Source organism: Microcebus murinus, chromosome 11, assembly GCF_040939455.1.
Source record: "Microcebus murinus isolate Inina chromosome 11, M.murinus_Inina_mat1.0, whole genome shotgun sequence".
NCBI classification, from domain to species: domain Eukaryota; kingdom Metazoa; phylum Chordata; class Mammalia; order Primates; family Cheirogaleidae; genus Microcebus; species Microcebus murinus.
In genome coordinates this window covers 76,265,444-76,291,976 of record NC_134114.1, presented here as the reverse complement: position 1 = coordinate 76,291,976, position 26,533 = coordinate 76,265,444, and the positions used below count along the sequence as shown (strand labels likewise).

At 35.6% G+C, this 26,533-nt stretch overlaps 1 protein-coding gene and 1 pseudogene across 15 annotated transcripts in view; one reads left to right on the top strand and one right to left on the bottom strand.

The window, feature by feature from the left end:
• The window catches only part of PAM (peptidylglycine alpha-amidating monooxygenase), a 269,177-nt gene that overhangs the window by 214,138 nt on the left and 28,506 nt on the right, over positions 1 to 26,533 (bottom strand). Inside the window, exon 1 of one of the 15 annotated variants that reach the window (XM_076008208.1) lies at positions 10,909 to 11,101. The exons of the other annotated variants lie outside the window; for them this stretch is intronic. The gene's annotated coding sequence lies outside the window, so the exon portion shown is untranslated. Of the gene's footprint in view, positions 1 to 10,908; positions 11,102 to 26,533 lie in introns of those variants that run through there. 15 annotated transcript variants of the gene reach the window in all.
• The window catches only part of LOC105876442 (ATP-binding cassette sub-family F member 2-like), a 59,889-nt pseudogene that overhangs the window by 5,779 nt on the left and 27,577 nt on the right, over positions 1 to 26,533 (top strand).

The following is a 26,533-nucleotide window of genomic DNA, read 5'->3' as shown; positions in this document are numbered from 1 at the left end:
GAAAAATGGAGCTTGCAGTGGTTCTCTGATCTGCAAAGCCTTTGGAGTAGTTAAGACTTAGGACAACTTCTCAGTTCCATCACTTACTTGCTGCATGACTTTACTGTCATTAAAAGGAAAAATTCCCCCTAGAAATAAAGCTCTGAACTAGTTTGCAAAATAGTGAAAAATCAATAATCTTTTAAGTTTTTGATTTTTAAGTCTGCTTCTATCTTATGTACCACCCACTGACCAAATAAGATTCAAAACCTCAGAACTCTCATCTCTCTTAGTTCCTTTATCTCTTATTTGTCTCAATGATAAACTTCTAAGATAATTTTTAACAAAGTAAAAGGATTAGTAAAGCAACTGAGCCAGTTCAGAATGATTTAAAGATTAAACAGTCTCTTCTATCACAGAGAAGGCAACAGCACTGTGAGGTTTGTTTTTAAGCAGAATACAGAGATTTAATCTCTACTCACTCTAATTTACTGTAGCAGGGGAAAATTGGTATTGAATGTAATATTCTGTATACATTTCTAAAAATGATCAAATGTTTACAGGTGTTTGGGTTTTGTTATTTATGTGAGCACTTGAACTGGTGTATGCTATTAATAGATAATAGAAACTGAACATTGAATAGAGCTTAATATGTATATCAAGTAAGAACTAAATATATCTATTTATTTATAGAGATATTTTTATAGATACATGGCTATTTCATTGTTTGTTAAATTGAATAACCAGTTGGTTTTAATTTTTAACTTCATTGCTAAATAATATCTCTCCTTGAAGGATGATATTTTGACCAATAAATCCCATGATGGCATAAAATCAGATTCTGCTTTTATATAGAATCTAATTTTGCTTTTATATAGAATCCTAAGGTTGTTGTACTATGGTACCAAAAAGACTCAGTGTCAAAATAATTACTCCTTGCAAAGAAATGTGCTTTCCACAAACCATTGTATTCTAAGCAAGGGTCCTTAGGTACTGTTGGTATGATTTAGTTTTTTTCTCCAGAAAATGATTCCAACAATTAAAAAGAATATGAACAGGAAAACAGCTGGCTTTCTTTCCATCTCCTTTTCTTCAGAGAACCACAGCAAAATGTAATTTTAAGCTTTCTGTCCAAAACTAACATGCTACAGTAGTTTCTCTTCTGTATCTTTTACCACTAGCAATGGATAAAAAGCTACTGCTAGAAAATGTCAGGAAAACTAGAAAATGCCGGAAAAACTCTTTTAGATATCAGCCTAAGAAAAGAAGAAGACCCTAAGGGCAATCACAGCAACAACAAAAATAAATGAGACTTGATTAAATTAAAAAAGCTTCTGCACAGCCAAGGAAACAAACAACAGAGCAAATAGACAACCCACAGAATGAGGGAAAATATTTGCATGCTACACATCCGATAAAGGGCAAATAACCAGAATCTACAAAGAACTCAAGCAAATCAGCAAGGAAAAATCAAACAAGCTCATTAAAAAAGGGGCAACAGATATGAACAGAGGCTTTTCAAAAGAAGATAGACTAATGACCAATAAACATATGAAAAAATGCTCAGTGTTACTAACCATCAGAGAAATGCAAATCAAAACCACAATGAGGCATCACCTAACCCCAGTGAGAATGGCTTTTATCAAAAAGTCCCAAAACCATAGATGTTGGCATGGATGTAGAGAGACAGGAACACTTTTATACTGTTGGTAGGACTCCAAACTAGTGCAACCTCTACGGAAAATAGTATGGAGATTCTGCAAAGAACTAAAAGTAGACCTACCATTTGATTGAGCAATCCCACTACTGGGTATTTACCAACAGGAAAAGAAGTCATTTTTATCAAAAAGACACTTGCACTAGAATGTTTATTGCAGACAATTCATAATCGCAAAGATGTGGAATCAACCCATGTGCCCATTAATTTGTGAGTGGATTAATAAAATGTGGTTTATGTACACAGTGGAGTACTATTCAGCCATTAAAAATGAATTAATACCTTTTGCAACAATCTGCATGGAACTGGAGACCATTCTCCTAAATGAAGTATCACAAGAATGGAAAAACAAACACCACGTGTACTCACTATTAAATTGGAACTGGATCAGTACTCATATGCACAGATGGAAGTAAAACTCAACAGAAATCATGCTGGTGGGAGGGGGGAGGAGGGCATGCATGAAATCACACTTAACAGGTACAATGCACACTACCTGGGTGATAGGCACACTTTATAACTTTGGCTCAAGCAGTACAAAGGCAATCCATGTAACCAAAACATTTTGTATCCCCATAATATTCTGAAATAAAAAAAAAAAAAACACTACTACTAGACATAAATTATCTTATTCTTAGTATGGATGGCCCCATATGCTATGAATTGGCTCAAATGTATGATTAACACAGAATGTGAGCAATAAAAGAAACTATATTTTCCTCAAGTCTAGAGGCGAACAGCTCTATTACAATTAGATGATTGTGGTAATACATTGTGCCTGTCCTAGGAAACCCTGTAAGGTATACCTGCCAGATTCACCTGCTGGGTCTTGTGACTCACGTGGCTTAATGCCAGATCCATAATCGACAGTGTTATTCAAAACTCAGGGTTACTAGATCTCACATTTGGGTCTCTAGTGGCCCAGCCATTACCCTTCGGTTTCTAAAGAAACCCAGGCTCATTCACATAGGAGTTAACTAATGGAATTTTTGTAGTCCCAAATCAGTTTTGTTTAATTAACTTCATCTGATGTGAGCCTCTCAATAAAAATATTAAACTGAGAATAGTGTCACTTTATGAGGCTCACAGCTGTACCTTAGAGTTTTGAACATTCGAGTTGGTGAAACATTTCTTTCTAATCTGATTTTCCCTCATTAATTATCTTGAGGCATTTTAATATCCTTGAGGATGACTGCATCGAGTGAAATGGATCAAAATTTCATTTTCTATTGGCAATCACTGATTTAACTTATAGTTTTCAGTAAAAAATATTGGATTTTTGAGTTTAATGTTGATAAAATCGGCCATGAATTTTGTCATCTTTCTGCGGCAGGCAGAATAATGGCCTCCAAAGATATTATATCTTAACCCCCAGAACCTGTGAATATGTTAATTCGCATGGCAGAAAGGATTTTGCAGATGTGATTAAGATTAAGGACCTTAAAATGGGGGAGATTATCCTGGATTATCCAGGTGGGCCCAATCTAATGACATGAGCCTTTTAAACTGGAGAACTTTTCCTGGCAGCAGAGAATCTGAGAGGTGGCAGTGTGCACATTCAGTCTGCACTTTCTAGCTATAAACATGGAGGGAAGTGGCCAGAAGCCTAGGAATGCAGGTGGCCTCTAGAATCTGGAAAAGATAAAGAAATGGATTCTCCCCTGGAGCCTCCTGAAAGAAAATGTAGCCCTGCTGACACCTTGCTGTTTTCGTTCACTGAGATCTGTCAGACTTGTAACCAACAGAATGTAAGATAATAAATTTGTTTTTTGTTTTGTTTTTTTTTTTGAGACAGAGTCTTGCTTTGTCACGTAGGCTAGAGTGCAGTGGTGTCATCATAGCTCACTGCAGCTTCAAATTCCTGGGCTCAGGCGAGCCTGCTGCCTCAACCTCCCAAGTAGCTGGTACTACAGGCACACACCACCACACTTGGCTAACTTCTGTACTTTCTGTGCAGATGGGGTCTCACTATGTTACTCAGGTTTGTCTCAAACTCCTGACCTCAAGAGATCCGCCTGCCTTGGCCTTCCAAGGTACTAGGGTTATAGGCATGAGCTGCCATGCCCAGCCAAATCTGTATTCTTGAAGCCACCAAGTTTGTGGTAATTTGTTCCAGCCAATATTAGAAAACTAATAGGTCTTCCTAGTTATTATACTACTTTAATCATTCCTTTTGGGGGAAAAAAATTAAGTTTAAAAGTTGACTAGTACAAAACACTCAACTCCAACTAGGGAGTGTGTGCTATGAAAATGAAATCTGGCCTGTAAAATTGTGGGCACCCAGGTTCCATAGAGCCCTGGCTGTGCTACTGAGTGAAAATTGGGTAAAGCACTTAACCAATGCTTCACAAGTGGAGTTTCCTATCACTGGACAAAATGTTTATTTCCAGGTCACGATGTCCATATGGCTTCCTCTATCTCTTTTGGATACTGGTTTGATTTAACTTGTCTTTCTAGTGAGAGCTGAGGTGATACTTTTTCTGCTTTCATTCATTTCATGCTGATAACGTCTACAGGCCTCCCATTTCCATATTTCAGCAAGAACAAGTTTAAGTATGTGTAAAACTTAGAACATTCTTACTATGACATAAAAATAAAATGAAAACTTTCCTGAACCAATTTTTAGAATCACTCTGCCTAAAACTGCTTAGAACCACTTCCTGAATCAAGCATGAAGAAAATTGTAATCTTTATAGTACACTATATATAAAGTGCTACTCCTATCAGTCAAGTCAGCAGAAGAATATTTTCATGGCTATTTTAAGAGTTCAAGTTGCAGAAGTATTTTTTATTATAATATTATTACAAAGACTTAGCTACTCAAGAAGTTAAATTATATCACCCAAAACATTAATGCAGCAAAGAACACAAACCTCATATAATTTAGCCTAGAATGTAAGAGTTTTTTTCCCAAAACAAGCATTATAAAAATGTTTCAATAAAAAGGTTTTAAACATGTTGTATGGAAACAATTTAGATTGACTCAATTTCTTTAATATTTAACCTACCATAATATAATTAAGTAGTATGATAATACTATAAATAATAAATAAAGTACTATGATAATTTTTTTCCTACTTTTTAGTAACTTTTTATAGCAAGTAACTAGCAATTACAAATAGGATTAAGTACTCAAAAGAGTGAAGAAATTAAGTCAAAGTATTTTAGCATATTTTCAGTGCACAAAGAAATTCAAAGAATAAGCTTTTATCATATTTAAGATAAGACATGTCCTTTACTTGCAAGCGAATTTGAACTTTTAAACATTGTTTTACACTCTTTCACGACTATTTTTCACTGCTACTTTTTTTTGTGCCATAGATTTTGGGGATCACTGATTCTTTACTGGAAGAGGAATAAAGAGTATCATCAATTCACTAACATAATCTCAGGCAGAAATAAAGCAAGTTAGACAGCAGGGTATATTCCAGAAGACTCCAAAAATAAGAGAAACAAAATACAAATTTTAGATTTCTCTCTAGAGAAGGACAGTCTAAACCATTTACCAACCTCTCAACAAAGCCATCTGCTTACTTTCTACACAGAATAAAGGTTCAGCCATATAAAGAAATGGGAGCCTTCCCCTCCCCACCCACTCCACTTCTTGTTCTTTTTTCTCTTGCAAAGAGCTATCTATTCATTAATTAGAAACTGCCTTTTCCTATCACCTCTATTTAAACCAAGCATTACATTCTTCACAGAACATACTGAAATAGTCCCCTGAGAATCAAAGACAGCAAATAAATGCATGAGTAACACTGTCATATGAGCAGAACTCTCAGAATGAAGAGATTTCAGAAGTAGGGGGATAGAGAGAAAATGGGTTTTGTGTTCCTCATCACTTTTTGTTTATTGATGAGGGGAATAAAACTAACTGAACACTGTGGGGGAAAAAACTAAAACAGAAAACTAACTTCTTAAGGAATATATTCATTCATGGCTCTTCTACCTGAATGTTATAAATGGTTCTACAGTATTTCAGTCCTTTCATAAAGCTGAACACAGCCAGTTTATCCTCAAGAAGGACGGATATGTATTTAAGGAAAACTTTCATGAAGCACTAATTTCATTCATCACAATAACAGAAGCATTATTTTTACCATCAAATTATGAGACAGTAAAAAACAATAAAAGTATGACGTAAGTAAAACATATGGTTACCAATCTACTTTGAACTTCATACATCTCTTTGTGACTAACTAAATCTTTGTCCTACGATACAAGTTTCAATTTCTGTAACAGGTAAATTCTCAGCCCAACTTGGTCCTTCTTTCAATTCATATCTTCCCATGTCCTCTTAGAAATGTCAAACGTTAAGATTGTTTAAACTGGATAAAATAGATAAAATCCCAGTAAAAATGCATAATTTACACACTTTAAGAAATGGCCCCACTTGTCCTGTGACATTTGTCGAAACATTTGAAGGAATTTATATATTGCAAATAGTTTGAAATAAAAAGCGCCCCTGTGTGTGCGCGGTTGCTGCTTCCCTGGCATTACATTGTGCATTCACAGTTATCTTTGTGAGCCTACCCCACGTGGGCATGCCCCCGCACACAAACACACACTTTAAGTACAGAACTGTAAATCTGTTCTAGCTAATTGGCTGAAATGCTTCCATTCACTGATCTCAGTCAATACTATATCTTAGAAAGCAAGAAACCTGAAACAGAATAACAGAGGCATTTAGTAATTCTTCAAATATGCAAAACAAGGCACTTACCTTCCACTGCTAGACAGGAATGAAATCTGTACTGGAAAGCGAGCAACGGGAGAGGGGCTTTTATTGCGGGGGTGAATCATCCCCACGTAGATGCTCTGAACAACCCCTGTATGCATACTGACATCATCAGGAGAGACTTGGAAGCAGAGGATACTATGGTAACCAAGCAATGTGCTGGGAGACAGAAGCCTTTAATTGCTTTAACAACTTCCTGGGGCTCCAGCTACCAGGCTTGGATTTGCTAAGTAGGAAAGGAAGGCTGTCACAGAGGCGATGAGTGTGACACGGAGCAAAAGGACTCGATGAATTCTGAATCTACTAATTGCGATGGGACTTTTTAATGGCAAATGTCATTACGTGATTCTATTAGCAACATTCCTCTCACATCTGAAGCTCTGACGAAGGCACAGGTCAATAAATAACCCTCCCAGGTAGCAACAGTCTCAGTATTCATATATGGTTTTCTCATTTAAGAAGTATTAACATTATCCTGTTACAAACATCCTTATCCTTGAGGGTGAATACTTGATTCCGTTTGAAAAGAAAGCTCACATCAATGCAACCAAAATGTTTGTGTTCTCATATTTGCTTGAAATAAAAAAAAAGAATAGGGTTTAAAGCTGAAAGGGTTACCAATAGAAAAACAAAAGTATTAATAAAAAATATAACTTGCAAAAAAAAAAAAGAAAAAAAGAAAGAAAGCTCACATCTGTGCTTTCTGAGGTCAGCTTACTGATAACAATGAAAACTGATTCTCTCTATTTACTTCTCCAAGAGGCGGCAGCTGCCGGTTCCATTTATCTCCAAGCTCCAGTAAATCCTTGCCAGTCCGTCTCTTATCCAGAAAACACCTCCAGTGAAATGCCTAATTATGACACCCAGATAAAATCAGAAATCTGCCCACTACTGCCACAGTTTTCTGGGTTAAATCCCTTCTGTCATGGGCAGAATTACTTCCACTTCTAACAGCACCCCCCAAACTACACATAATTTAAATCTTCCCTTTGAATTATTTGTCCGTCCCTGCATCTGTCACCCTGGTTCAGAGGAATACAATCTCTCTCTAAAATACCAGGTTTAAAGTAATTGCTAAAAATAACAATGTTACAACATCAAACCGAGCCTATAATGATATACCATGCTTATTTGATCAGAAGTGGCACTTTAATAAGTATATAATTTATCAACTATGAAAACTATTGTTTTCTTCTCCATGAATATTGGATTGACATGTTTTTAAACAATACCACAGTCTAATTTTTCTATCGCAAATACTGTAATTGTAAAGATAAGCAAGTAACTTGGCAGATCTTCTTTAAGATATTCATAACACAATAAAAAATGAAGGTTGTCATTCTGTACTATATACTTAGATCTCAGCTATTTCAAAGAAACTATTATTATCTCTATTTCAATTTAGATGAAGCTAAGCCTGCCTTTTAATGTTTCCCCTGTGAATAAATAGTGTACAAATGTATAACAATAATACTGCTTACAAAAACAGTAAAATGGATTACGACAGCACCAATTTACAATCTGGAAAAATGTAGATAATTTTAACCTAATTGACAAGTTGGACTTTTCACTCCTGTAGAGATTAGAAAGAATTCTGAAAGCAGAATAGCAAAGTCAGCCCTCACAAAAAACCACTATAATTCAGTTTTCCTAAACTCAGGCAGAGTGAAAACGCTTTTCAACAAAATGTAATTATTCCTATGCTTTCATTTGTTCTTCCTATGATCCTGAGTTTGAGAAGCAAAGCACGAAAAGTTTAGAAATATATACACGATTCAACTTTTAAAATAAATATTTTATCTGACTGTGCACTGAAAAATATCCAGAAGACACAAATCCAATTGCTAAGAGTGTTGCTTCTGGCAGTTTGAATTGCAAACTGATTTGAGAGAGAGTCCTCCAATTTTTGTATTATATACCTTTATACTTTTAAAAGTTTTTTGAACCATGGATATGAAATACTATTGTAAGTCCAAAAATGGAAATTCATCTTAATGTGTTCTGAACTTGCAATCCCAGTTTTCCTGCTCTCAGAGACAGTCTATGACAGCTTCAGTGGACTAGTTCCTAACAGTCAGACTACTTCAAGCTTGTTTCAAACCACACTTAGGAGGAGATGATCCACCTGTTTAAATAGAATAAGGATGGAAAAAGCAAATAAAGGTTATCTAAGCAACACACACACAAAAGGGAGCAAGTGTGTCACCTTTTCCAGATATGTGACAGTCATAAAGGAATAGTCTTCCAACAGTAAAGCTAGTTTGTTAGATTGATAAAAAGGTATAGTTTCCGAAAAGAGCTTATCTGAAAATAAGACCAAACCAAGATGTGTCTGACACTGTAAAAGGCTGAAGAAAATATGGAAGACCACCAGCAGAAACAGAAATCAAATGTCAGCAAGACAAACGGCAGCAGGTGGCCAGATCTCATGGATTGGTAGAGATGTTTGTTTTAGAGAAAAGAGGTCTAATTTCCCCAACTTCCATTCCCTAATTCTAGGCCTCATTTAGTTTTTATTCTCCTTTTAATCTACAAAAACAACTCAAAGTATCATATTCTAATAGGTGTTCTATTTCCTCTTGCCACTCCACTAAATTTTTTAATCAGTGTAATCTCACCACCTTCTTAGAAAAGATCATAAACTCTTTCCTGAATTGATAACTTCCAGCAAAAATTACCTCATTTCTTTTCATTGTCAAAGATAGCAACAGAGAGGCCCTGTGAAGTACACACCCACGTTAGGGCCACCCACAGAAAGCACAAGGTCCAGAGGTTAGAAGCAGAGCTGGGAGCAGGGGAAAAATCTACCCAATTACCAGCCCCACTGAGCTTTCCCATGATCTGGCTGGATAACTGTGTATCTCATTTTATCTGTCCTAAATCAGAAAATCCCCTTCTTTTCCAAGAGGATCCTAAGGCTTCACAGATATCTAAACAGTAGTATCATTTCTCAAACAGAAAGAAAACAAAAGTTAGAAGGTTAAATGCCCTTTCACGAGAGGGAAAATAATATAAAAAGACAGCATATTTCCCAAAGAAATTCACCCCATTGACTATCAAAGTATTATAAATCTCATCTAACTCCCAGGCAACCACTTTAATCCTTAAATTGAAGTCTGGGATTCAACAAGACCCTGAACCTAACTTGTTTCTTAAACTAAGTGAATTCATGCTGGCAAATGCCAATTCAGAAGCAAATAGGGGTTAAAGTTCCACTTCTGAGGAGATATTTGGCCCAGATTTCTGAAGTCCTGACTAGTCAGCTACAGCAGCCACTCTGTTACTTCCCTCAAATCACTTCTTGGAAGATAAAGCAAAACACCCTTAATCCTAAACTAGCTTTGCGTCAAAATTTATGCTGAACTTCCAGCCCAGATGAGCAATACTCTTAGCTCCTCTGCTCTTAATAGAACACTTTTCCTAATTCCAGTTAAGCATGTTGCAGGGACTGAAAAATGACAGTGGTATATGGAACTTCGTTATGAGCAACTGGGTTTCAATCTGTTAATTAAAACAAATTCATATTGATTTAATGAAAAAGTATCACAAGAACATCCAGTGGCAAAGGGGTCATAACTCCTCATAACTTTTAAATCCTGTCAGTGGCCAGATTTCACTGATCTGTCTCCTGTTTGTTGCCTCTCTAGTTTAGGTCTTCTCTGAGTCATGTCATGCTCTGGCCTCCTAAGGGTCTCCCCGACTTCAGTGTCTCACCTTTTTAATCTATCTATGCATTGCTTTGTCCTTGATGAGTCTCCATAAAACATCACCTTGACCAGTTTACCACCAAACTCCAAAATCCTAAAAGGCTTGCCATGGGGGCCACTGAATCAAGTGCAGATTTCACATCTTTCCCAGACCTACCTCCCACCACCTTGAGCAACAGCCAATTAGACAATCAGATACTATTATGTCCCCTTACTTTCCCTCCTCCCTTTGTTCTTACTATTTCCTCCCCCTGGAATTCCACACTTACCTACCTCCCATCCACACCAGGCAACCCCACATTTCTCCTGTTTCTCTTCCCTATAGTCCTTCAAGACCCACCTCTTCCATCAGAATGCAGTTCATCCTCAGAACTTCCAGTGTTTTCTACCTTGATGACTGTACTTAAAACACTCTATTGCATAGTTATTATCGTGTATCTTATTTTACTACTTTTTTAATCTTCTGAGAGGTAGAGACACAGTCTGTGTTCACCTCTTATTCCCTATATAGCACTATGCCTTGCAATTGTCATTAGTTCAATAAATAAACACAAAATTTATTAAATCCTAATGTTTTTCATTTTCTGAGCTGCTTAAGATTAAATTCTCTCACTTAATCTTTTAAACAACCCAGTGTGGTAGGTTAAGGTAGAAATGAGAATTTCACTTTTAGAAATGAAAATAAAAAACAGAGGTACAAATGAAGCTGTGATTTCTCCTGCAGCACATAGTTTCTAGGTTCCCCAATTCCCCAATATGCTTCTTACCTGGACATCTGCTTCTCATGCAGCCAGAAAGGAGGTACTCTCTTCCCCCCTCACAGAGAATCCACTGCTTCTTAAGAATCAAGGCTGGGCTGGGCGCGGTGGCTCACGCCTGTAATCCTAGCACTCTGGGAGGCCGAGGCGGGCGGATTGGTCGAGGTCAGGAGTCCAAAACCAGCCTGAGCAAGAGTGAGACCCCGTCTCTACTATAAATAGAAAGAAATTAATTGGCCAACTGATATATATAGAAAAAATTAGCCAGGCATGGTGGCGCATGCCTGTAGTCCCAGGTACTTGGGAGGCTGAGGCAGAAGGATTGCTTGAGCCCAGGAGTTTGAGGTTGCTGTGAGCTAGGCTGACGCCACGGCACTCACTCTAGCCTGGGCAACAAAGTGAGACTCTGTCTCAAAAAAAAAAAAAAAAAAAAAAAAGAATCAAGGCTGGAATGGGCTTAATTCTTAATTTTTCTTCCTTACTCATGACCTTTGGCATAGCCACTCACCTCATCCTAACATTCTTAGGGCAACTTATGAGGCTTGGGAGAAACATCTCTTACCATTTCTCCTCCCTACGTTTAGCTACCACCTTACCTTCTCAAAAGGAAAAAAAAAAAATCCTGTCTCACTGGTTCCATTACTCTGGGCAAGTCCATGACTTTTCTAAATACTACTCCCTCATTTTTAAAAAGGGAAGAACAATAGTACTACCTCATATTGTAGTTAGGAAGACAAAGATTATGCAGAATGTACTGGCATATCACAAGCACTCCATAAACAGTAGTTATTGTAATTAAAAATAATAAAACCACAGAGAATTGGAAAACTTCTTTGAGAGGTTTCATATCTGTGTTCTGGAACAGTGTTGTATTTGGAAAAGGATTATAATTGGGAGATGAAGAAGCAGCAATTGGCCAAGTAAAGGCCCTTAAAAATTTGAGTAATTAACTGGGACCTCATGTTTTTTTGTTTGTTTGTTTAAAATGAGGATACTGGTCTCCTCCAGTCTAATGTGCTGTGTGCCATGAAAGTGTTCTATAGCAATTATTTGTTTCTGCCGCATAAATGTCTGGCCTTTTCTGCAGCCAAACCCAGCAAAGTGCCCAATGCATGGGTATGTTTCTCAGTTCATATAAAAGACTGAAGCTACTCAAAGTTTTATCCTTAAAGAATGTTAATTTTGCTTTCATTTAAAGGTCCAGAACTATATACTTATGCTAACTGTGAACTCAATTAACTTTAATGTTTTCCCAAAACTAAACACAAATTAAAAAGCCTTCGATGTTTTGAATCTAAAAGTCAAAGGAATTAGAGATGACGGCTTACTCTAATACCAAAAACTTACTTCAACATTTCATGATTTTAATTTTGATTATAATTCCCACAGGAAGGGCTGGATTAAGTTCTAATACACTTTTTCTAAAGAGGCTAGTTTAAGATAAGTTCCCATTTTAGTCTCTCAATTAGTGGAGTTTAAAATACCTTTTCCCTAGGATACAGATAGAGAACTTTGAGGGAAATGTAGAGCATTTACGTGAAGCTGGCCATAGATATTGTTTTCGTGAAATACAAGGAAGGATAAGAGGGAATAAGGATGATGCCTACAGCCTGAGAAGACCAACAGAGCCGAAAGACTTTGACAGCAGGATGCAGGTTGGAACGCTTCTGCATAAAGCAAGGCTTTTCTGTGCACAGGTCTCGCAAAGGGCATTCAGACAGGACTGTGTTTGGATTTAAATTAATCAACCAGTCAGTTCCACAATGCTAAGATTCCTTCTGTTTAACCGATTAAGGCAGGTTTACTGGCAGTTCCCAAATGATGTCAATAGCTTCTAAAAGGTCAAATGCAGCCACATACACCAAATGTCCCAGAGTAAAAAAAGCACCAATAATTACTCCCTCTGTAATCTGCTGGGTGTGATTTACTATGCAGTAGATTATCCCATTTTAATCAACCTCTCTGGTTTCCTCTTTTCCAAAAAGCTGAAACATAATTTATAAATTTGAATGACATAAATGACAAGAAACTCCGTTTTATTCTACACACTATAAATAGCTCCGCGTCAATAGCACACAGCTGGGGGGGGGGGGTGAGGAGTGCAGAGTGGAACCTTCCAGTCAAAAAGGGCCAAGCACTGCATAAGCCAGTTAAAACCAAAGCAATGTCTGTGTTATTAATACAAATTCACAGAAAGAAAGCTTTAGCTGTAACCCTTGTCAAGTAAGAAATGCTCAGAAAACAGCAACTATATAAAAAGGAAGAACCCAAGCCGGATGGAAAAATTCCATCTGAGTTCCAAACTAAGGATTCTAGCCCTTTGGGAGTTTCTTTAAAATCCAGTGTTTCATTGTTTTTCCCAAGCAGTAAGGGATTGAATGCATTCTTGTAAAATATTAATCATGCGTGTCTTGGGCACAGAGTCTAAAAGGAAAAGGGAAGAGAGGGTAAACCAAGGATACTACAGTATAAAGCAGTCAGGACCAGCTCTTGTCTGGCAACGCTGTGTAAACAATGACTGCCAGCCCCCTCCCTCCCATTGATGTCCCTGACCTTCAGTTGTGGAGGAAGAGGCAATGCTGCAGTTTCCTTAGAGCATGGCATTCGATCTAATTCCTGGCTCTGCCACTTCCAACCTCTGTGATCTTGGAAAACCTACTTAACCTCCCTGGGCCTTGCTTTTATCATCTATAAAATTAAGGAAAGAAATCACACCTTCAAAGGTCGTGGAGAGCAATTCTGTGAGCCAGGCACTGTTTCTGGTGCTGGGAAGACCTGTGTTGAATGAGTTAGACAAGGCCACTGCTCTCAGAGAACTTGCATTTTGGTATGGGGAGAGAAGATGATGGACAATTAAAGAAATAAGTGACTATTTTGTATATGTGGAAAAGGGCTCTTGAAGAACCACATCACAAGATAAAGAGAGAAGAGACAGCCTGAATGGGTGGATGATTTAGATACAGTTGTCAGAGAGAAACCTCTGTCTCAGAAGAAATGACATTGGAATAAGGAGAAGGAGCAAGATGCATAAAATAAAGACAGAGGCTTCCAGGCGTAGAAATCAGTGAGAACAAAGGTCTCAAGACAGAAGTGAGCTTAGAATGTTCAAGGAGCATACTGAAGCCCAGCATGGCTGAGAGTACAAGGAGTGGTGAACACAGGAAGTTTAGATCCTGCTAGACAGTTGAGTGAAGAAGCCAAATAAATAAATGCACCAATGGTGCTTGGGATAGAAGATAAGACTAGAAATGTAAATTTCGGAGTCACTACTTGACACAAATCTCTGTAAAGCAACCAACACAGTGCCTGAACATTATGATTACGGATAACCAATTTCTCCATCCCCACCTTTCCAAGTAACTGAACTGATAATTTGCTTTAGGGAGGCTGTCGGCAAAATAGAGAGAAGAGAAACCATAGGTAGGGTTAGATTAGCTGAGGAAAAGCAAATATGTTTCACGTTCAGTGCCAACTGCTAAGCAATAGTAGGGACTTACTGGTGCTCTGTGTTGAGAAGGATTCTGAGGCCAAGTATGAGCCTGTGTAACAATGTGTTTTATTATATGCAAGATGCACCAAATATAAAGATTTCCAAGGCTTTGGAACTGGCAGTTTTGTTCTCTATCAGTTTAATTTTGGTACTTACGTCTCACAATAATGGTATAAATCAGATACCATTACTGTAACTATTTTATAGTTAAATCTGAAGATCAGAGAGAATAATTTATCTGCCCAAAGTGACCAGCCTTCAAACATGGTTAAAACTGAGATCCAAATCTGGGTGTATCTAACTCTAGATATCATGCTTCCATCCACTGTGATATATGCATGAAAATTTGCAAAAATAGGCTCCTTCTTTGTATTCCCCTAACTGCATTTTGAGGGCCTTTACAGCTGAGCCTGGTATAGCTGGCTGGGATATGGAATGTCTTGTACAATCATCACTCTAGTTCTGGCATGTTCTCTCGTTTCTAAATTCACATGTCGCATTTTTGAAGCAAGCATCCGGGCACAATTCTTTCCCACGTTGCCATCAGTGCAAAACAGCCTATTTGTTAACAAATGCCAAATCCTATATGATTTAGTGATTAAGTAATCTTATAAGCAAGATGACATAATTTTAGCAACCATCAGAATTCCAAGTTATTTTGGCAATGGTTGTATCACCTCCCCTATCCTTTAGTTGAGAGCTTCTCATCTAGCTGCTTTTAAACACACACACACACACACACACACACACACACACACACACACACACACACATTCTCAAATTAAGTTACTGCCATTCCTGTTATTGTTATTTCATCCACACAACAGCAGCTTCATATACTTTAATGAATAAGAATTTCTAGGAATTCTGTCTTTAAATAATATGAATTTTAATTATAAGGATTCTAAGGCAGTAAAAAATCATACAGGTTACAGACTAAACACAACACACAGAGAAAAGCTAAAATATACTTAATCCTGAATTACCATCTTTTCCTCCCACCTACCATGCTTTCTTTCCTATCGATTTTCTGTGGGAGGGCTTCATAATAGGGAGAAAGTATATCTTATACTTTACCAATTTGTTTCCAGCAAACTAACCAGAATTGGAATTTTTTATTAGCAAAAGCCATAGGCAAGAGCAATAATACACTATACTACCTATCAGACTGGTTAGTTTTATTCATGAACCCATGCTGAGTGAAGAAAAAAAAAAAAGGAAGCAAAGCTAACTTCAAAGCATTATTGAAAAGATGATTAACTCTCTAGCCACAAATGAGAATCACAAGCTACTTTGATGTGGGGGAATTTCTAGTGCCTAAATTTAAAGAAAGGACATCTACTATACAAGTTTAGCCATTAAAAAAAATCCAGTAATATATTTCCTTTGCATGCTGAAAACCAGTAATTACCTAAGGGAATAAACAAAATTAGAACTCAGCTTCAGAAATTATGCCTTAAATGCAAAGCTCACACACAATATTCCTTCCTCATCAGACAATTCAATGGCAAAATGCCAGCTCTAATATGTAGAGTATAAGAAATATAACTCTGTTATTGACATTTTCTCATATCATCCACATCTCAAGATTCTTTGGTCATTAATCAAGCTGCATGCACATCTTCATCTTTAAAAATTTACCTAAGTATAAACTCAAATGTTATTCAGTGTAGTACATAATTGTAAAAACTGTTTTATAAAAACTTATGCCAAAACTTAACTAACATTGGCAATGATATAAAATCATTAATCCTAGATCCCAGAGCAATCTGTGTCATAATAGTATATATTGTGGTCTATTTTCACAAGAAAATTGAGAATTATTCTGTAGTATGTGTAAAGTTTGTGTAAAAATAGGCCATGGAATATAATACATAAATTTCAAGAGAAAATGGAAATTACTAAAGAGGAAAGTGAGTGAATTAAAATATGTGGGGATTTTTTTGTAACAATGGCCCAAACATATGGGAAAGGTGAAAGTCTGATACCATGTACTTTACATGGCTTTTAAATATAAACAGATATTATATTACTTATTAAAATATTTATATTTAGCATTCTGAATATATTTAAATATTCTTAAAACCTAAATGCTGGAGCACTGAAATTTTCTCTTCCTTCTCCTACCAAGTTGACACATCTCTATCAATAACTATTTCGAAAAATATTCAAGGCAATCTCAAAATAATATTACTGTGCTTCATTATGCAAAATGAAAATGCAGCTTTTAAAAACATATTCTGTTTGACATTCAGTTTTGTATTCGCCTACAGCAGGTCAAAAGCCATTAGCCACCTGCTGAAAATGCATACTATGAAATAAAATGTCCTTCAAAATTATTTTGCATAAGGTATTCTCAAAGTAAAACGGGTATGTTTATATTCTAAATGTATAAAAATATGATGTCTCAAAAATAAATACATTCAACCATGCCAGATATTAATTTGAAATAATATATTTAATAATGGCCATAGAATTTAGAACATTCACATCGGATTTAAAAAGCACCATGTCTACTATGAAAGAAATGAAAGTTATAAAATAATCAACCAGCTCAACACTGTATGTTTATTGTTGTCTCCTTTTCCAATAAAATTAAGAGACACTATTTCTGCGATTCTAAGAACATTCTCTCTTATGCTAGTGGTCTCTGGAGAATGACCCAACCATCCTTTTGGATCTTTAAGGCACTCTACAAGTCTATTTGCACAGAAGCAAAACACCAGCCCTTGTGCTGTTGCACATTCAAAAGAATTCACAACTCTGTCTCACTTAACATTTTGAAATTGACAATGAAATGTGTGGCTCTCTATCATTATTCTATTAGTAGGTTCTATTAGCAATTATTACATCCCTGGTCACTTGGCACTTTGTGCAACAAGGTACTAAGTTACATGCTTGACACACCTAATGCATTCAATCCTCATAACAACTTTATGATATGTGCAATTATCTGCCACCATTTTACAAATAAGAAAAGCAAGGCACCGAGAAGTTAAGTAACTTGCTCACAGTTTATACAGACAACAGACAATTGAGTTTCAAGACAGGAAACTTACAGCTTCTCTCGTGGAAAATGAGGGAATGTGAGGTCCTGAGTGTGATGGGCAACCAAAGGAAAGAAAATGAAGGAGGCAAAAGTGCAAGAATTAAGTGAAAGGATGCAATCCAGACAAAGGCTTTTTCTGTCACAATTTTCTCTAATTTATTTGGCTGACTGTGGTTAGTTCAATTTTTTTTTTTTTTTTTTTTTGCCTTACTTGAAAGGTAGCTTTCTGCTATCTGGAACTGCAAATACCCAGTCTCACTGCCTAAACTCTGGCATGACATCTGGTGGATAAATAAACGTTTTGGTACCATGTCAGATTCAATGATTGCAGAGGCAGAGATACATCTATAAGATTCGATTGAGGATGAGCCTTGGAGGCTGACTTCATGAAGGTCATGGCTACAGAGGGTTCCAGCTCTGCTGGTGTTGGCCTCGTTGAGTTGGACCAATCTAAACTGGTTGGTAAGAAATCTGAAACTAACACCTGATATAAATGTCCAGCATCCCTTCCAAGGGCCCTAATCCAAAATCTATCACCAGATCATGGGAGTTTCTGCTGATGCCAATGGGTATTCAGATTCATTTGATCATTTAATAATAAGACATTTCTTCTTTAAACACAATATTGTAGGCCTCTAAATCTTCAAGTATAAACTAAACAAAATAACTCATGGTTAATAAACTATGAGCTCCAACAAAATGCTTCTGTCAAAAAGGAGATTCGAAAATATTTCGGGGAAAAATTAACTCTCTAATGATAAGGTTAGAAAGATTCTCTTTTCCACACCTAAAACAAAGGAATTTGAATCCTTACTTTAACTGGCAGCAGTTGCTATTTGTTTTATGGATGAAGACCAAATGATGCATATTTTTGTGACTTTCAGTCAAGAATCAAAGTCACTCACCAGATTTTCCCTCACGCTAACACCATGACAACAGTATGAATACAGATGTTTCTCAGCCCTTTCATTGGGAGTTTTTAATTTTGGTTTTCGCTCTCAGAGCAGCTAAGATTTCTTCATTTGTCAAAAGGGTAGCCATTAAGAAAACCATTTAGTTAATAAACAAGGAAATTAGCTAGGAAGGCTGATAACGAAATAGGTACTAACAACACTAACAGCAATCTGTACACACAAATTCAAGCAGTAAGACTTGCTCTGATAAGCACTTTTAAACTGTTAATGGCACTCAAAACTGAGCATTGCCAATATTGGCGGTTAGACAGCAGTTTAAAACTTTTCTTTTTGTCTCATTTGATTCCCTCAAAAATCTCAATAACAAATTTTGAGTTTTGTCTAAGCGTTTGCTGAGAAAGCAGCAGAAAGGGGAAACAGAAAAGGATCAGAGCAAGATAACTCATCTCCCTTTCTAACCACGTTTCTGTATCTTCTTTTATTTGTCAATCTTTGGAGCAACCAACACAAACTTGTTTAGTATTAAGGAAAGCCAAATAACCTCAGTAAACGGCACAATGGAAACAGGACGTGTGAATTTCATGAAAGATGATGTCAAATTTTGAAATATGCAGTCATCAAACACAAAATTCACATCAGAATTTTCACAGTCACATTTTACATGTTCAAAAGACATATATGTTTAGGCTTATAACCTTTATTTAATTTATACATGCAATAATTTTTTGGTGGTAGAATTGGCATAAATGTAAATATCACAAAATTTCATATTAAATCAGACTGCTTTCAGTTTTCTAAAAAAATAAAATCTTCCTTAAAAGTCTACACTGAAGGCTGGTCCGAAGGTAGTGAGTTATCTCACGTGATTGTTCACAGTCAGTTACAGATTGAACTCCTTGTTCTACTACTTTCCCCCCTCCTCACTACTGCACTTGACTAGTCTTAAAAAAAAAAAAAAAAAAAAAAAAAAAAAAAAAAAAAAAAAAAAAAAAGTCTACACTGAAAATAATACAGATTAGGAAGAATGTGGTAATTCAGTAATACTAATATCTTCTCTCTAATTTTAAAGTAGGAAAGAAAAATCTCCCTCATTCAATCACTTCTTAAAAAATGCTTGAAATTATTTGTTTGCCACTGGATTTAACAGTTCCTACCTGCAGCTGATCAAAAACATATCTAAATCAGTAAGAACTGACTTCTGCTAATTCCTTCCAGGAAAAGAAGTTACCACTTGTCTAAATCATACCTCCCTCTCTCACCTCAGTGGGACCCAAACATCATTATGCTGACCCTTCAGTGTAAGAAAAGGAGAAGATAACCAGTAACTTATTCATGTTTAAATAATTATTTAAATTAGCTTTACAAAATAGAAAGTCAGACTCTCAAGGGGTAACTTGCCAAAGATAAATAAACCACTTCAAGTATATTTTCAATTCAGAAGTATTAAAGAAATAAATTGTATTTAAAATTCCCCAGTAAAGAGATCAGCAGTTATATGAATATGCTCAATGTATTTTAAAAAAAAGAGAAAGAGGCCAGGCGCGGTGGCTCACGCCTGTAATCCTAGCTCTCTGGGAGGCCGAGGCGGGTGGATTGCTCGAGGTCAGGAGTTCAAAACCAGCCTGAGCAAGAGCAAGACCCGGTCTCTACTATAAATAGAAATTAATTGGCCAACTAATATATATACAAAAAATTAGCCGGGCATGGTGGCACGTGCCTGTAGTCCCAGCTACTCGGGAGGCTGAGGCAGAAGGATCGCTCGAGCCCAGGAGTTTGAGGTTGCTGTGAGCTAGGCTGACGCCACGGCACTCACTCTAGCCTGGGCAACAAAGTGAGACTCTGTCTCAAAAAAAAAAAAAAAAGAGAAAGAGGGAGAAAGAAAGAAATATGTATTTAATTTATTAAACCAGAAATACTCTGGTAAATATAACACGATATATTCAATATATGTTTCACGTATTGCTGAATTTAAAAGCTTTTTAATCTAAATGTAAAAATAATCTTCTCTAACTCTGATCACTCTATAAAACTGATAAATTAATTATGTATGTAAATCCAGAGTAAAAGTGTTGCTATAATTACTTAAAAGCATTTAATGTTTTCAAAATTCTTTTAAAATCTTTTACGGTTCAGTTTTAAAAATGAGAAAGGATATTTCTATATCACTGCTACCAGAGCTTTAAAATAAACCAATACTTACTGTACTTAATATATGTACATAATATACTTAAAATGTATTAAGTATATATCTAACAAGCACTTAACAAACAATTGTTTTAGTTGATTATTTTCCAATAGTTCCAAAGTTTTAAAGATTCCCACTTATACGAAGTTTTGATTTACACATTAAAAATGAAAAAGCCTATATACCTTGGACCGAATTTATATGGTTATTTAAATGTGTATCTATTTTTTTCCAGGAATATGAAATGCAAAGAATCTTAGGTGTTCTATAAAAAATTTCACACATTTGGAGAAAGTATCTTACATAATTTTTAAAGCAAGAAAGGAAAAAGTAGTACTAAGACATTATTTTGGTGTAGAGTGTTCTGTGCCTACGAGGCCCAAGACTTCTAACCAACCATGATGCCAAAAGGGAGATTTTTTTTTTAGAGGAATAAAAAAATTATTCCAATATTACTTGATTAGCACTATAGTTCCCTTGGCAGATCTCTACTTGAGTACTGCATGACTTGAGATTCTTTTGTGTCACTTTTTTTTTCAATAAGATGGTTACAGAAAGCACATTTCCTGCTCATAATCAAACCATTAGTCTGAGAAACTATTACACCATGAGCCTCAAAAACTGCGAAGCTGTATTCTGACTTGGAAGAAAACAAATAGTAATTATGTGTTACAAATTCTTCACTGGATAAAATTATAATTTGTGGAGTTTCTTTAAATAGGGAGCTATTTAAAGCCACTAAAGTATGGAGAATAAATTTCAAATTACAAATACGATATTTGTCATCAACCTTTCCTGTTAGTTCACGGCCACTATTCCAACTCTTCACAATGCCAGTCAGTGGCAAATGGTTACCATGTATTAATATTATATGGTTTTGAAAGCTTGAGAGAATGCACACCAAGTGCCCCAAGGCAACCAAAGCGACCTTAAGAGTCAATTGCTTGGTAAATAAAGAAGAAAAAGGCTTGTGTAATTACTAAGTGCTTTTTCTACAAATAGATTCATTTCCTGGAACCTGGTAAATGTTTGTTTTGGAAGTAACCTCCTTTATCCCTTGATTGCTATTGGATTGGAAAACAATTTATGACAATAAAGATATCATTTACCTCTAACATCTGTCTTAACATTATGATTTTGTATTACTTTTGTCACTTCCTATACCCTTCAACATACACACAAATCCACATATGCACACATATTAGTGTTAACTTTCATATGTCTGAAGTGAATTCCCCAAATTCCGCAAATACCATGTTTAAATATAAATTAGAACCCTAAAACAATAAATGGCTCTGTTCATGGAAAAAAAGATGGAAGAGTTGCTCAAACATTCTGCTGTAAGAAGCACAACTCTACTCCTAGCCAACTTATTACTATCACCCTTATTAATGTGGGTCCTACTTCTCTCAGTGTTTGCATACTGCCGGGTAAAAATGACCATTGGTGTCCTGTTCCAATGATATTTGGAGTAATGGTGCAGATCCAAATTAAAACGTTCCCTACTGCTATACTTCCCTTCAAAGCACTTCTAGCATGTCCTAGAGAAAACCCTAGAAACAAGCAGTCTGAAGTAACCTAGTTATCTATTAATATTATAAGACTAAATGCTTTACAACTAATTGATTGACAGGGTAAGTTTTTTCTTATCGTGGGTTGAAAGAAGGGAATTTACTATAGTATATCTATCTTGTCTTCAGAAACAACCCCCAATAAAGTTAAATTAGCTATCTGAAGAGGTTTTTGTTTTTATTTTTTTCCTTGTAACACTTGGCAAAACATCGCAAACATAAAAATCCAGTGCAGAAAAAGTAGCTGTTAAAGAAATCACATACAATTGGGTTCATATCTTTAATACATAAATAAATCTTACAGGCCAGATGCGGTGGCTCACACCTGTAATCCTAGCACTCTGGGCAGCCGAAGCGGGTGGATCATTTGAGCTCAGGAGTTCGAGACCAGCCTGAGCAAGAGCGAGATCCCATCTCTACTAAAAATAGAAAGAAATTAATTGGACAGCTAAAAATATATAGAAAAAATTAGCCGGGCATGGTGGTGCATCCCTGTAGTGCCAGCTACTCAGGAGGCTGAGGCAGAAGGATTGGTTGAGCACAGGAGTTAGAGGTTTCTGTGAGCTAGGCTGACGCCACGGCACTCTAGCCTGGGCAACAGAGTGAGATTCTGTCTCAATAAATAAATAAATAAATAAATAAATAAATAAATAAATCCTACAAATTTAAAGGAAAAGAACACATCAACAGAGTAGCCATGACATGTAGAAATATATATGCCCAACAATTATATAAAAAATGCTCAAGTCACCAATGCAAATTAAAATGAATGATTAGCACTTTTCACTTCTCAAATTGGCAGTCCAAAAGAATAATTTTGGGGTGGAAAACTGGTGTTCTCCTATAGACTGCCACAGAAATGTAGACCATCACATGGCCTTTCTGAAGGACAATTTGGCGTATATGTATTAAACGCTCTTTTAAATGTTTATATGCTTTTACTTAATTTTACTTCTAAGAATTTATTTTAAGAAAATAGTGACAAGCAAAAGATTAACTAGAAATATTTTCATCATAGTGTCATTTACAATAGCAAAAAATTTTTCTCCAATCGCAATAATAGAGAACTGGTACAGGCATAAAATAAAATGCAATGTAGCTACTTAGAATGCAGCTGTAAAAGAACGTTTAGTGACATGAGAAAATGTTCACTATCTAATGCTCAGTGAAAAATATTGCTCAGTTCTCTTAATTTTATGTCTCATAGTTTTGTATCTGTGGGTGTGCAATATGCATGAACAGAACAGGAGAATGGCTGACGCACAAACAAATGGTATCAGTGATTACCTCTGGGTGCTAAAATAATGCGGAATTTTTAAAATACTGTCTTCATTGTGCTTTTTTGTATTTGCCAATTTTTCATAAGGAACAAGTATAATTCAAGAAAACAATGGAGGAAAATATAATTGCTCAGAAAAATAAAACTGTAACTTCTTATTCAGGTGATGTTCAGTTTCTGATAACTAGAAACTAGCACTGCTCAGAATAATGAAAATAGTGTTCCTGTAAGTGGCTAAAATTGACTCGATGCCCACAGAAATGAAGAGAGAGGCATCACTTCACCAGGCAAAAGCAACCATATGAAACAACTATATTTAACCCAATACCACACTATTTGGCTAGGTTTCTCACCTTAACACTTAGATCTATTCCCAGGATAATAGTCAAATCACCCTGGTAAGAACCAGAGGCTTAGAGAAACCTACTTTCATTGTAAAATAAGCACTAAGATGGCCACAAGCCCCACTGTGTTCTCTCTAAACTTCTTTGTAGATTTATATTATGGGAGTAATAATACTATCATTCCTAGAGACAATCTTTCAGCCAAGATAATTGCCCATTTCTCAGATAATGTTAACTGTTTTTATATAAACAACAAAAATTCATGCTATATTTTATAATAGTTATGATACATTAGTTCCCATAATCCAGTGCATTGCACAGGACATTTTTTTATTATCTGTAATTTAAATACCATGTTTTTTATATTTTCACTGAGCATGTAAGTAGACTTGAAGAGTTACATTTAAGCTGATTATTGTGCATATGAAGCTATGACTATAATTTTCTGAATAAACAAATATCAATCAATAAATATTTATTGAGCATCTTCCATGTTCCAAGAATTATGTCAAGTACTAAAAGAAAATATTTTTAAAATATAGGCAAATCATTCCCCAGATCATATACAAAGTAAGGAAACTGTATTTTCCCCAAATTTAGTCTAATGATAACTACTGAATATTTATCAGTATGAATAATTAGCTAACCCTTATATTTTTCTTATTAGTTTCTTCTCTAAATAACTAGAAGTGTTTTATTACTGTTATACATAAGGCCATTTTAGTAAGTTTTGCTTCCTTTATTGTAGTAAAACAACATATACATAACATAAAATTTACCATTTTAACCATGTTTAAGTGTGCAGTTCAGTGGCATTAAGTACACTCACATTGTTGTGAAATCATTACTAACAGCTATCTCCAGAATTTTTTTATCTTCCCAAACTGAAACTCTGCACCCACTAAACAATAGCTTCCCATTCCTTTTCCTCCCAGACCCTAGCAACCAGCATTCTATTTTCTGTCTATGAATTTGACTGCTCAAGGTACCTCATGTAAGTGGAAACATATTAGTACCATATTTATCCTTTCATGTCTGGCTTATTTCACTTAGCATAACATCTTCAAGGTTCATCCATGTCATAGTATGTGTCAGAATTTCATTCCTTTTTAATGCTGATGCTACATTGTATCATTGTATGTGTACTCCACATTTTCTTTAGCCATTCTTCTGTTGATGGACACTTTGGTTGTTTCTACTTTTTGGCTATTATGAATAAGGCTGCAATAAACACTGGCATACAAGTATCTATTTGAATCCCTGCTCCCAATTCTTTTGGATATATACTCAGAAATGGAATTGCTGGATAAGTTTTGCTCTTAAAAACTCCAACTGTCAATAAACATATTTTTTAAAAACCAATTATCATCAAATTCAGTCTCTATACTGAATTTTTAACAGCAAATTCAGTCTCTATACTGAATTTTTAACAGCAAAAGAGCTATTTTATTCTCTTTTATTGTATGCTTTAAGGATCCAAGTTAAAAATAAAAGTACTGTTCATATTTCTGACATACGGCAAAACTCCCAATAATGCAAGTGTTAGCCCACTTTTCTCTAGCAAAGTTCATCACTCTTTGGCAATGTTATCTATTAATACTCTTCCTGTTTCCCTGTATCTTCTAGTCTATGCCCTTGAGTGTCAACCATTAGGACATTTAACCACCAAACCTCTGTCTTTGCAGCTGATATGTTTCCCTTGACTATCAACACATTCTTATCTCTCACTGCCAGGTAACATGTACGTATTTTAATAATGCTACCACAACACTCACAATTTTGCTGTTTAAATAATAATTATTTAACAGGAAGAATTCCAGCCAAATGGAATAAGAACAAAGAAATATATTTCAGATAAAATTATTACTCTCCCCAACACAATATTTAATTTCATATCAACTTGAAAACCAGATGTAATACCACTGGTCCATAATACAGATGTTATAATGTTACTCAGTAGTGTCGAAAAAAAGGATTACACTATACTTTTTTAAAAAGTAATATGTAAGCATTCTTTGTACTTTTAAAATTACGTAAATATAAGCAAGGCGTTTTATCTCTATTGTGAGTGGAAATATAATCTAGAGATACAAAGCCACTATTTTTTTAAATTCTTAACTGTGAGTTACTGACCACTTGAGAAGAGAAATGTAGTTTCTATCAAAATGAAATAGTTATTATGCCTTGCATACGATCCATAATTTTAAGACATCAGTGGCAAGATGAAGTTATTAAGGCCTTTCTGATAATAACTCACTGCCACTTTCATCAAAGTTGGTGAGTTATGGAGTATATGAAGGGTAATTATCCTTAAAATAAAGTATGTGGGCAGTTTCTTATTATAAATGTTTATTTTTAATATATAAATTGTCATACCTTGTTAACAAACAATTTAAAGCAGGCTGAATTATGTAATTAAATTATAAAAGAAAATTAATTCATGTCTGTTCATTTCTCATCCCACATATCAAATACACAACAATTTTTGTTACTAGAGTCCAGTGATTGGTACTGAAGTCAATCAGAGCTGTGTAAGTACAAATTAACTGAAATTGGACTTCCTCAAGTATTTTTACAGCAAGGAAGAGCAAAAGATTTTTCATAGATATGATACAATTTTAGTTCTTTAATCAAAAGCAAATGAGTCTATTTTGCCAAATCTGCTGATAATGATAGTATCAACCTGGAAATATCTATCAAACCAGTAGCATTTAAGAAATCCCAGCCCACCTATGCACTATGCAGGCTAAATCATGACTTAGAGAACTCTGAATCCTTATATAAATAAATACTGGCAATATC